Source organism: Amblyomma maculatum, chromosome 11, assembly GCF_055883805.1.
Source record: "Amblyomma maculatum isolate TAMU_Amacu chromosome 11, ASM5588380v1, whole genome shotgun sequence".
NCBI lineage: Eukaryota > Metazoa > Arthropoda > Arachnida > Ixodida > Ixodidae > Amblyomma > Amblyomma maculatum.
The window spans coordinates 68,448,418-68,461,286 of NC_139354.1; the positions used below are offsets into that span (position 1 = coordinate 68,448,418).

General features: G+C 41.9%; 1 long non-coding RNA gene across 2 annotated transcripts in view; it reads left to right on the top strand.

The window, feature by feature from the left end:
• The window catches only part of LOC146174054 (uncharacterized), a 100,754-nt gene that overhangs the window by 55,107 nt on the left and 32,778 nt on the right, over positions 1–12,869 (top strand). The window lies entirely within an intron of this gene.

The window sequence follows — 12,869 nt, forward strand, 5'->3', positions numbered from 1 at the left end:
CGCTCTATTCGAACGTGTTAGCGTGTATGTCCACAGTAGACACACTAGGTCATAATACTTCCGCCCCGATGCCTGAGATTTTATAGCATTCGAGTCCTGGTTACTCGGGCGCGGATTCGATCCCGGTCGTGACAGCCTAGATTAAGTAGACACAAAACACGTGGTTTCCATGAACTGTGCGAAGTCAGGGCATGTTAAAAAAATCTCAGGTAGAGCGAAAAACCTCCCTCACTTCATCTAGAAAAATCTACAAAGCAATAATTCATTGTAAAGTCGTAAACAAGAGTATCTACGACGAATATCAGTAAAAAACGAAGCCAACTGACTTAATCCTAGCGGTCGGATAAAGGGCCAAACAAGTGACGGTTAAACGCAAATTCCCACTTTTGTAACATCAATGGTAAAATGATGTAATCGCTCTAAAGTATAGTACATGTTGACCGATAAATTGATTACTGCGTGTTCACTTGAATGTTTTGCTCATGATGCCTACTGGCATATTTAATAAATGTATTCCTCACACAATTTTGCTTCTATAATATGCTGGAATTCTTCAGTCTAGCAAAGCAGCTTACTGAGCACTAAATATCGCTACAAATTTCAGAGTTTAGAAAAGGGCTGACACAAAACAAAACCGAAGGAGCACCTTTACGTAGCGCTTATTTAGGGAAGAGCTCTCCTGTGATGATATTTTATTCCAGGGCACGCCTTTCTATCTTGTACAAATTCAAGGATACTATTACTATCATACCTCTTTGAAACACTTTAATTGACTAGTTGGCCGACTTTGGATGTTCCCAGCCCTGGAATGAAAGCAAGAAAACACATTCAGGCTAAGACTGACTAATCAGTTGGCTACATTGTGCTAACTATATAATTATTTAGGTGTATAGGGTTGTTTCAATCAGTAATCACAAAACAGAAATCGGAAGAAATATTCGTGTTCTACGTGTCATGTCACGGAAGTGCCGGCGCGATAGCGGTGCTTCAGAGGAAACGTCCTACGTCTCATAAGCTTTCTTTCAACTCAAATACGGATCACGAAATGGTTTAATATATCGGCAATTCGATATATAAAACTAGCCAAGAATTCAGTTGTCTATAGCACAGAAGCTTAATTAGCGTGATGTATCCGAGTTTAGCGGAACGCTTGCTCCAAAGATATACGCACACTGGTGCAGTGGCAGCCCACTGCTCTGTTGCGGACGCTGCTTTGGCGAACACCACCGCTCATTATGAAAAGTATAATTCTCATACTAATACGCAATAAATGCTATAATAATTGAGTTAAAATAGGGTACAGTTCATTTCTCCGTCTCCAGCACCGAAGCAGCCCACACGATACCCACCGCAAACCTTCGCTCGGCTGGGCCGACTTCACCGCACAAACCCCGGTGCATTGAGCTGTGCCTTCCCCGCATGGCTGCAGTGTCGCGTTGAAAACAAGCACGCCAGACGGGAGGCCATTTTTAAAGCGAACTCGGCATTCACCTCATCAAGCGTTTTTACAGCGTTAGTCCTAAGAGGTGCCCACGGTTGCGCAGCCACGAGGTTCTGCGCAAGAAATACACATAAATCGCACAAGGCTCGTAGTTCGATGTATTCGATACTCCGCTAAGTGGGAGTTCGATAACCGCGATCATGACTCGTAAACTTTTTCATGTGATTTTCAAGGAGATATTCTTAGAGTTCAATATAAGCAATTATATATATATATATATATATATATATATATATATATATATATATATATATATATATATATATATATATATATATATATATATATATATATATATATATATATATATATATATATATATTTATTTATTTATTTATTTATTTATTTATTTATTTATTTATTTATTTATTTATTTATTTATTTATTTATTTATTTATTTATTGTAAGTACCTACAGAGGCATTATTGTAGGGGGGATACAACTACATACAATAACACATGCGAAGACGATGTAGGGAAACTTGTTAGCAAAGTAACACAACACACTGATAGAACACTAAATGAATTCACAAGTAGTATAAGTGATAACATAAAATACATTAACACAGCGTTGGCAAACGCACGAGATCTGGAAGAAATATATCACAACAGCATTTCAACAGCACTTTGGATGTTATGTGCACAAACTACATCATTCGAAAGCTTTGTCCAGTCCAGAATTGTGTTAGGGAAAAACAAATACTTAAATACATTAATGCGGCATTGATAACTCTTAACCTTTTTCTTGTTGTCGAGTCTCTCCAAAATGGAATATGGCTGAGTTAATAGTGTTTCTATTAATACCGGTACAATCATTGTAAAGGCTGTACAAGAACTTCAGCCTGCAGATTTTTCTTCCAGTTGCTAAAGTCTTTCACCTAATACGGTCGCGAAGTTCAGAGCTCTTGATACGAAAATTATAATTGCGAGTCACAAACCTTGCAGCTCGTTTCTGTACATTTTCTAACTTGTCAATGAGGGCATCCGTGAAAGGGTCCCATGCAACACAAGCATATTCTAATACAGGCCTGACATTTGTTAAATATAATGTTTATTTTAGTACCTGGGGAGAGCTTTTAAAATTCCGCTGGAAAAAATACAAAAGACGAGAAGCTTTGGTTGTTATCATGTCGACGTGGGCTGTCCAGTCTAGGGATGCTGTGAGTGTAACACCAAGATATTTAACCTTATCAATAGTTTGAATAGTATCGTGGTTTAAAAGGTACGATCCAAGAATTTCCTTTTTTTTTCTTTGTAAACTGCACATGGAAACACTTTGATACATTCAATAAATGCCATGCCCCACTTCAAGCACCAGTCACAGAATTTGTCAAGGTCAGCCTGTAACACGTACAAGTCATCAAGGCAAGTGACAGGGGAATACAATACGCAATCATCAGCATACAGTCTGACAGTGGATCTGAAGCCGATAGGTATGTCATTGATGAATATGAGGAACAGTACTATATATATATATATATATATATATATATATATATATATATATATATATATATATATATATACATATATGTATCGCCTCATGATGTAGTGTGTCGATGTGAGTGAAAAATGCGGAATATCGCCGACTGCAGCGAGCACAAATTTATCTCGAACAAGCCTTAGAATGGGCTGGCTATTGTATTCGCAGGAGAAATTGACGCCGTTACGTTGCCCAAGCATGGACGCCTTTGCATGACCCTCCGATAGTATCAAAACTCCTGAGTCAGTTTTCGCCCTTTCATATAGACAATTTATGTAACAGTCAAGGAGGCGACATCTGTAAACGACACTGGAATGCCAGAAAGTAAAAATGTGTAGGGAGCTCTTTCGCGTATATGCACTTTTCTTCTCGCTCAACCATTACTTGTAATGTTTTCCACCCTTATGTAACGCTTGGTGACTAGCACTCAATCGTAAGCTACAACATTGTGCTAAAAAGCGGCTTATAGTATATAACTTCCCGCTTTAACCAAACCATGACAAATAAGCCAGCGTTCTAGGAGCAGCCTGTATGACTCAGAATTCAAAGGTATCAGAGCGCTCAATTCCCAACTCGTGATTTTAACCGAGGCAGCCACCCGATTGGAGATCACCTAAAAATTGACCAGGTCAAGTGAGCTATGACGTCACACAAGTGCCGACCAATCAGTTTGCGGCCATGTCTCCAGCTGACAAAGTAAGCTTGTCTTATGATATCACTAACAGAGACACTAAGAAATAAACCTGTAGTTGTCATCGCGTTCTTTGCTCCTCCTACCTGCTTTTATTTCAGCCCGATGACATTCTTCTGTTTTGTTTTTTAAAAGACATTTGGTTGCGAAAATACTGCAGCTATATGAATGGAAACCTCTCTTTGCAGCTCGAACTCAAAAAAATAACTGCGGCAAACTGAAAAGAAATGTTGAAATCAATTACGTCATCACATGCTGTGTAAAAAATATTGCTGTAAACTGAATTCAGCAAATTCTGAATGTGTATAATTATATTTGACTTAGGGGTTTTCTCATACTCTGCAATAGCAATCGTACTTTAAAGAAAAGTCAAAACCGGCACTCCAGCGTGCAGTACTTACTCAGCCATGACGACACACAGGAAAGACAAATAGAGGAACAGTCCAGGAAGCGTCATTTTTGCCACACTGAACCGCGAGAAGAACGAGAGGCCCTTAAGTTAGGACAAGCCACTGCTATGCAATAATAATTGAAGTTGTTGAATATGTAGCTATGAGCGTCATAAAAAGACGTGAGTCGAAAATATATTTCTTCGAAATCACGAACTGCGAGCTAGCCCGTCGATGTTACCATTCTTGTATTTCGAGAATTAGAGGCGTTCTATTATTACAAGCAACTACGCCGCAATACCAGAAAGCTTTGGAATATTTAATTGCAAGCATCAGCAGCAGATTTCAGGCAGAAGTATATTTCATAGAAACGAGGAAACGCGAGCCAGCATGCCGGTATTACATTCATAATTAGTTCTTGAGACTAGTTTCCTGCTGCCCTGGCAGAAAGTTTTCGAAAGAACAGCAAAATATTGTTCAAACAATAAAACTCTACAATGCTCAAAAATATCCAGGGTTGCTTTCGTTCTCTTTTCTTGTGTTTGCCATTTTATAATGTTAACGTTTTGAAAATAACGATGTTAAAATAACCATCTTCTGCATGCTTCTGTTTCGCACCCCAGTTATGTAACCCCCCTCACATAATACTCCAATCGGAGCCCGTGAGGTATTTGAATAAATAAATAAATAAATTTTTATGTCCGATCGCAACAAATATCTAAGTTTAATTATTCGCGAAAATTCTTCATTGAACTTTAACCATATTTGACGGTTGATACCTCTTCGATACGTTCTATACACTTAGTGTGGTTACATAATTATTCGGGTTAGACATTGAACGAGACACAAAAAAGAAAAATAATTCTTAATGCTTATCCCACCAAAATGTTTTCATGAAAAGTACATCTATTTAAAACTGGTGTAGTCGGTAATTAGCAAACCTAACAAAGTTGAAAAATTCTAGTTCTATATGATGCGGCGCTCTTGATGGTCTTTGTATTAGGAAGGAGAAACCCTTACTGGCCCCATTATGCGAAATCCGTCGACATCCTTTCTTGGCGCATAGGCTGCGGAAACGTTCGCAGGAACTGACACTTGGAATCTTTAAAATTTATCTCCACCAGGAACCCAACCAATATCTCCCCGATCCCTACCTATGCGCCCGACCCACTACTATAGCTCGACAGGAACCGATCGTAATTCTGCTTTTCTATTGTAAGGATGGCAGTAGCGATGACAGTGAAGATACAGTTATTGACAATGATTATTGTAGCAATGATAATGGGGCTGCACTTAGTGACAACAATAGTGGCAGTGATTAAAACAGTGGTTCATTTAGATGGTAGTGATAATGGTAACGATAGGCCTGAAGATAGTAGCGATGGCAATGACCATACAATAATGAAAACAGTCGTGTATAATGGTTCTCGCTATTTCCACTCATGAGCAGACTTATGCTCAGTCCTGTACTCTTTTTGTTGCTGTTGTGTGCGTTGCCCACTAAGGACGGTACCCATAAACCTGGCATCTATGTATGGTAACACTGAAGGACCTCCATATATGGCACATTTCCTTGCTTACGTTTACACATTGTGACACACCTCTTTAGCATGCCCGGTGGTATCATATCAATTCGCATCTAATTTAGCACGGAGCCCAGAGTGAAGTCGGAAGGTAATTTTCGACAGCGGTTCGGCCTATGACATCTGTACCTCGAAATGTATGCCCTAAAACTTCTACACATCTCGTCATTTAACACAACACGTGAGATTACAGGAGGAAGAGGGGAGAACGTGGCATCACCGGAAGAGGAGAGGAGAGGGCCTCTTCAGAGAGGCAGAAAGGGTACACACAGCATCTCGATGTAGGTAACGTGATGGAGCTGCCCTCATGGAAGCGTATCGCGTGAGCCAGCTGTCTGTCGTGTGCGTAAGCTATCCTAAGAGTATGTTTTGACATTTTTCCCCTGGCGTTCGGCGCATGTGACTTCCTGACACATTTTGTGCTGCATTCTAGGCCGTTTCAAAGAGCATCACCTCTTTGACAACATTCAGTCGCACTTATTTTACTTACACAATACTGCGGACCCTCAGGTTGGCAGGAAGGGCAAAAGATATGCTTAATCAAAGCATAGACAGCCAAGCCTCAATTAAACAAGCAAAACTAACAAAATGCGTAATAAGCCATATATATTAATTGACAATTTATGGAGGTTTAACTCTTCTAAACCTAGACACTGAAAGTGAGCTCTGTTTGGTTTGCTTACGCTTGTTAAGCATCCAGATCAAAGATGAAAACTCAAAGGTGAAAGTCTTTGGGGTAATTAGTCAACGCAGTGTTAGGGGGCCTACTTTAAGCGAACTGTTTGCTTCGACGCCGAATTGACCCACCCGATCATCCTGGTGAAACCTGGTGTGGTGGACATGTCGCCTTAAAATGTCTCCCGAATGGCCTTCCAAAATTCATCAGCCCATATGTTCCAAAATTTAGGAAATTCCATTCGTTGACCACAGTAGGAAAAAATGAACCTAAAAGCGTTCGAACTCAGAGTATATTGTTAATGTATAAACGTAGAGGTGATGAATTCTACGTGCTTCTGAAACCTGAATTAGAATGCGAGAGGAATCTTGGTTTGGCACGAATAAATTGGTAAATCGAAGATCGGAGGGCAATCTTATAAGGAGAGGTATAATGTAGTTTGTTTTCATTATTATTCAGGTGGCATTGGCTGACTGCCGACCTATTACCGACCGTCGGTTGCTAGTGAGCAGCCGACCTGGCCGGCCATGGCTTCTCGGCCGATTGAAGGCCCATTGTTGGCCACCTCCCAGTATGGCGTAAGCCGGCCATCGAGTAACGGCTAAGCTCGGACACACGACTGAACGCCCAAAAATTCGGCAATCGTTGCTCGGCCATTTAGCGACCTTTGATCGTTCGCGTACTAGGTTGGGCAGACGTTGGCCAGTGCCCATGGGCCTAGCTCCTAACCCCGACTGATAGCCGACCTGTTTGGAAACAGTTGCTCGCGACGATTGGTGGCCCATGGTCGGCAGCGAGCCAGGTCAGCCAGCATTAAGCCAACGCCCACGACCGAAAAATACACCTGCACTGAGTGCCGATTACATTCGTAAGGCAGCGCAGGAAAGCTGTAAGCGTTATTTAATCCGGTCGGTCAAGCGAGCGTTTGAAACGCATAATCACCAACCATAGGCAATTGCACCACATTAATGTATAGAATTATGTGCAGACATTACAGAAACCTGCTCTACTAACTGCAGTTTGCGCAAATAAAAAGAAGTAAAACCAACGTTGCCGAGCTTTCACTGCCAAAAGCACAACGTGCTAAAGCAATTAAAATGAAATATGCGGTAAAAAAATTCAATTGCAAAAAAGAAAGAAAAAACAAAAACTAACCAGACCATTCATTATTTTCCGCTTCCTTTAAAGAATCTCAAATGATTATTTCCGAAGGACGCCGGACACCGCCAGATTTCATGTACCACAAGCTTCTTAACGCTTTGACGTCAATGAATAAATCTTGTTCAGGCGCATAAGAGAGAACAAAACGCACCTAAAATATAACACAATGTGAGGCTCTTTCCTTCAGATCTGCTTACCACCTTCTTCCGTGGTTTATTCAGAGACACCATTCGAAATACATAACCAGACCGACCAAGTTAGCAACGAATACCTTTATCTACACACATGGACGAGACGAGAGTATAACAAGCAAGTAGGACGAAGACGAAACACAAATTGTCAAGAGTCATCAGATCGTTGGGTAGGGGAAGCCGGTGAAGACGCTCCGAGTGATCACAGCTTTGCAGGGTCGCTGAAGCAGGGCATCGGTAAGCCCAACGGAAGGCTAGGCCACCGGACGGGGCCCAATGGAGGCACGAGGCTTCGAGGTGCCGTTCCACGGCCGATGCGTCAGGTATCCCCGACGTACCTGGGTCCAGCACGGCGACGACAGCGACGACAGCGACGCAGCTGGCGCTGTGCCCATAGCGTATATGATTTCAGTATTGTTCAAATGCGATTATACTATACAAGAGTAGGAAGTTAATCACTTGCGCTGATAACAAAATTGAGACTAGATGCATGCTCAACTTTGCACCTCGTGATTACGAACTGGAAACGCTACTACTGGGTTATCGACGCAGGTTAGTAAAACATATGTAGTGTAAACCTTCGAAGAAATAAAAATCAAGTTCTCTGTCCGTATCTGCCTAAAATGAGAACCACAAGCCGCTGAAGGGACCCAATAATGCTGTCACGTCATGTCATTACGACTACGCTTAAATACCATCCAGATTCTCGCGACAACTATAATTGATGATAACCTGTTATTATTTGACGAAAACACTTGTTCTTCTTCTCAGAGTCACTGTTAGAGCGTAGTTGACAGAGCACAGCTTGGTACATACAAGACGTCGCGTGTTCTGCTCCCAGCGTTCACACATCGTAGATTGTTTTTCTACTCGCCCAAAAACTTTCATACTTCAATATTTTTAAAGTACTACTTTTCCCATTTTCAATATCAGAAATGGAAAAAAAAGTCACCCTTGGAAAATGGCGCTCTGACGTTTGAAAACTGGTTTAAAATCTTGCATCAAGAGCTTTGGGAACGTCGTTGCCAATCTTTCCTCGAACCCATTGAAGTCCATCCACATGGTACATGTAAAAAGCGGTGACTCTAAATACGTATTAATTTATTTATTTGAAATACGGCCCATGCATGGTCGTGGCAGGAGGGGCACATTCAAACGTTTTGCAATACAAGGAATGACAAGCATATGCATAAAGAAAAAAGAAAGAAGTCAGAAAATCAATCAGAATTGAAGATATAGACAGGCATCGCAACACAAAACAAACCAAAACTCATGAAATAAGGAGATGACGTTCCAGCTCTGTTGCAAAATTCCTGGACAGAAAAATATGAGAAGGTAAAGCATTCCATTCGGATACAGTTCTGGGGAAGTAACTATTTTTAAATGTGTTTGTGCGGGCGAAAATTGGTGCGTATGTCTGGTTCTCCTCGTACAATGAGCTTTGACGCATTTCGTCAACTTCATTTTTATTTTTCCTTGTAGGCAGTAATGAAGCAAGATGAGGCAACTAACATTCCTTCGGGATTCTAGGGTGTGTATGTTGTGTTGTTTCATAAGCGTAGATGGTGAATCATGTCTCCTATATTTGCCAAATATAAATCGCACAGCTTTTCTTTGCACACGCTCGAGTTGTATGATATCTTTTTTATTATGACTCTCAATACGTGTGACGAAGAGATGCCGGCCGCAGCTACTAAAAATGGCTCTGGTAACAAAGGCTCTTAGCTCAGATGAAAACGCAAATCAATAAGATTGTACAATAATTTTATGGTGACAGTATGACCACGCGCCGACTTGAGAGCGGAATTCTCTTCATGAGTGACAGACATTCTGAAAGGGCTCGAAGAACCTCATGTTACACAAGGGCACCTAGTTTTCTATGTCAAGTTTTCAGTAAACAATAAAGACTGACCACCGTAGTACAACTTTGAGCTTTCGTTGAATATTAATGAACAGTGCGACAGTATGTGCGACGTTTCGTTTAGGGAGTTGAAAGCATTGACTGCCGCCTACATTAAATGCGAAAGCGTCTTAACTGCCTTGGCCTCTCGGTACCTCTACTGCGACGATCGTGTACAAACTTTATTAAATACAACTTAAATATAGGGAACAGCCAAATTGTGGTAGGAACCGTACACATTGTAATGTCTACAGCTGTAAATGCGTCCAGACGTGTTGTAAATATGCGCAGTTAGATATTATAGGGCCAGTTTTCAAGAACATAACACTGCGCGCTGGACTGAGATAAAATTGAAAATGTACAATGCAAATAAACTTAATGGGGTGCAAAATTAAAGACTCAATACCCAGTTCATGCGTATGTTTTACCTGTGGTATTTCGCTAAAAAGAATTCACGGCCACGGGCACTGCGGAAATAATTTATCGGCCAACAAACTTTCTCATTTATATGAACGGGCCTACAGTATCCATGAATTGTGAAAATGAAAGTAGGAACGCTTTATGGCATATGATATAAAAAAAAAAGAAACAGAAACCTCTACTAGCTATTTACCGTCCACATTTATGCTCCCTATATGGCTGATACTCACTGCACAAAGTCCGAAACAGGGGACTCATTCGCCGTCAAATACTATTATTCATCTCAAACCTCTATAAGCCTTATCAATAACACACAATATGAAAGAACTAATTCTGTCGATTGCTAAGCTGTATAAAATTTAATATAAATATAAAGTGAATTCGCAACCTTGTAAAATACATTGAGCAGTATGAATAAGTTAAATCTGCTAAATAAATTTTCTAAAGGTCTGCACAAGCTTCACTATTCTACACGCTTTCTGTACTGCAGTACTGAAAGCATGTAGAATCGTAAAGACAATATGAAATATTTTGTATGAATTTGAGACTATATACGATACATTTGTTAAAAGATATTCGAAGTTTACGGGGACCGCCCATACACGTAGGCACAAAGTAAAATCGGAATATTATTTTTACTGGGTGGCAGGCAGATTTAACCGCGACTGTTCGCCGTCAGGAACACACTCCTCAACGCGAGTCTTGCCTAGTTCCTATGCATGGGATTCGATCTTTCGTTCAATTGATGCTAGCTTTGACCTTAATTTATTGTTACACCTTTATTTCCTCCACCTGTTTAGGATGCTTTTGTGTGCCTCCCATAGATGCAAGAGTTTAGAATCAGCAAGGGACTGTTCCCCCGGTGTTTCTATATCCTGGGTGGCAATAGTAGCGCCTTCATTGAGTGGTGCAGCCCATGCTTCTAGATCTCCTATATTATTAGGGGTTGTGTAATCTCTTAATTTTTGAAAGCTGTCCCATTTCGTAATTCTGGATTTGGCTGGTGTTGATTTGTGTGATGTAGTGTTGAAGGTGATTCGTATGATGCAATAATCGCTGTATGCTGGGTTTCCGGCGTTCAGCCATTTGCTGTTATTATGTTATAGTGAAGGCTAGGTCCGGCATTGCATCTCTGCTTACGCTGTTTCCTATGCGCGTATATGCTTGAGGGTCGACGGCTGTTGCGGCGCGCTCTTGCTCTCCCTCTTCTTTTTCTTTCTTCTCTACTTTCTATCTTCTGTGAGCACGAGGCAGCGGACGTAAAGGCGTCATGTGCTGTGCGATGTCAGCGCACGTTAAAGATCCCCAGGTGGTCGAAATTACTCCGTAGCCCTCCACTACGGCTCCTCTTTCTCCCTTTCCACTTTCACTCCCATCTTCCTCCCTTCCCTTACGGCGCGGTTGCGGTGTCCACAGAAATCAAGTGAGACAGTTACCGCGCCTTTCCCTTCCTATAAATAAATCAGTTTAAATCAGAGGCAGCGGGCGTGGCTCAGCTACAGAGCCAGTAGCAGGTCCGTGCATTTTCTTTTCCTTCTTCAGCCCCAACAACAACAACAACGCCAATATCGCAACTCACACGGACGGCTCTTTGTTTCACCTCCAGCAAAACGAAGAGGGGTCCATGTGCTGTGCGATGTCAGCTTTATACTTTTGAGTGAAGTAGACGCCACGGAATTGTAAACACCTACACCTAACCACGTCAAAATTTTGTATTCATATTTTTCTCGTTTATTGTACATTGGCTTGCAAGAAAGAAAAGGTGCCGTATCTCTATCTAACGTCCATCCTTGCTCAAGGTGACATTGTTTAACCCATGGATGTCTCTCCTTTTAAGTCAGGTTTTTGGTAATGGAAGGTGCAGTTTTTATTTGGGGGAACACCCCGAAATCGTGGTCACCCACACTTAATTGTGTTAAGGTCATTGGAAGGACAAATTTAGAGTTAGACGAAGACTCGCTATACCCAGAGTAGTGAAGGTTTCGCTTCCATTGTATATTGGTTTATCAGAAAGGAAAGGCACAGTATCTGCACGGTCACTTGAAGGTAAAAAACTTGCATACCCTACGGCTCGAACTACCTAGCATAGTGAAGCTTTCGCTTCAAACGTTTCGCCCAGCTATAGACCCCAGAGCTTGACCCACTGTGAGGAGTGTGAACTTCTCTCGCAGGACGCCTTTATTCAGTTGTGTAAGGTTTATACAGATTCTGACATCCGCACTCGGCTTCCCCACTGGTACTATGCCGGCACTCCACTCAGTAGGCCCGCCAACCTTACGAATACTCCTATTTGGGAAGGTCGAGGTGGTAAAGGGTGGCTGTTTCTGGCCCTGCGGGGCTGGGACGGTAGGTCAACGCCGCTTGCGGTAGGGGCTATCGAGCTACCCAATTTATATCTGTTGTAGGCCGTCATTGCACCCGCCACCGCTTAGGTGGTTGTTGTTGTGGCTGTAGGAAGAAGGAAAAGAAAATGCATGGGCCTGCTACTGGCGGCGCGCGTCTTTCTCTCCCTCTTCTTTTTTCGTTCTTCTCTATTTTCTCTTCTGTCCGTACAAGACTACGGAGGTGGCTCAGCTACAGAGCCAGTAGCAGGCCCGTGCATTTTCTTTTCCTTCATCCCATAGCCGCAACATCAACGTATCAGCCACACCGATGTGTTACTGAACTCCAGAGGTAGCGGCTGTTGAAGGCCAGGTGCTGTGAATATTTAGCTCCGCCATCTTCCAATGTTTCGCTTCCTTTTGCATGTCACAGCGTTAAACGTCTTACGCCATGCCGTAGCGGCCTTTGGCCGTTATCAGCTTGAGCGTCGCATCGAAGCATAAGCACAAGCAGCGAGATCCGTGGGCAAGGCCAGTGTGAGACTGCTGTTAGT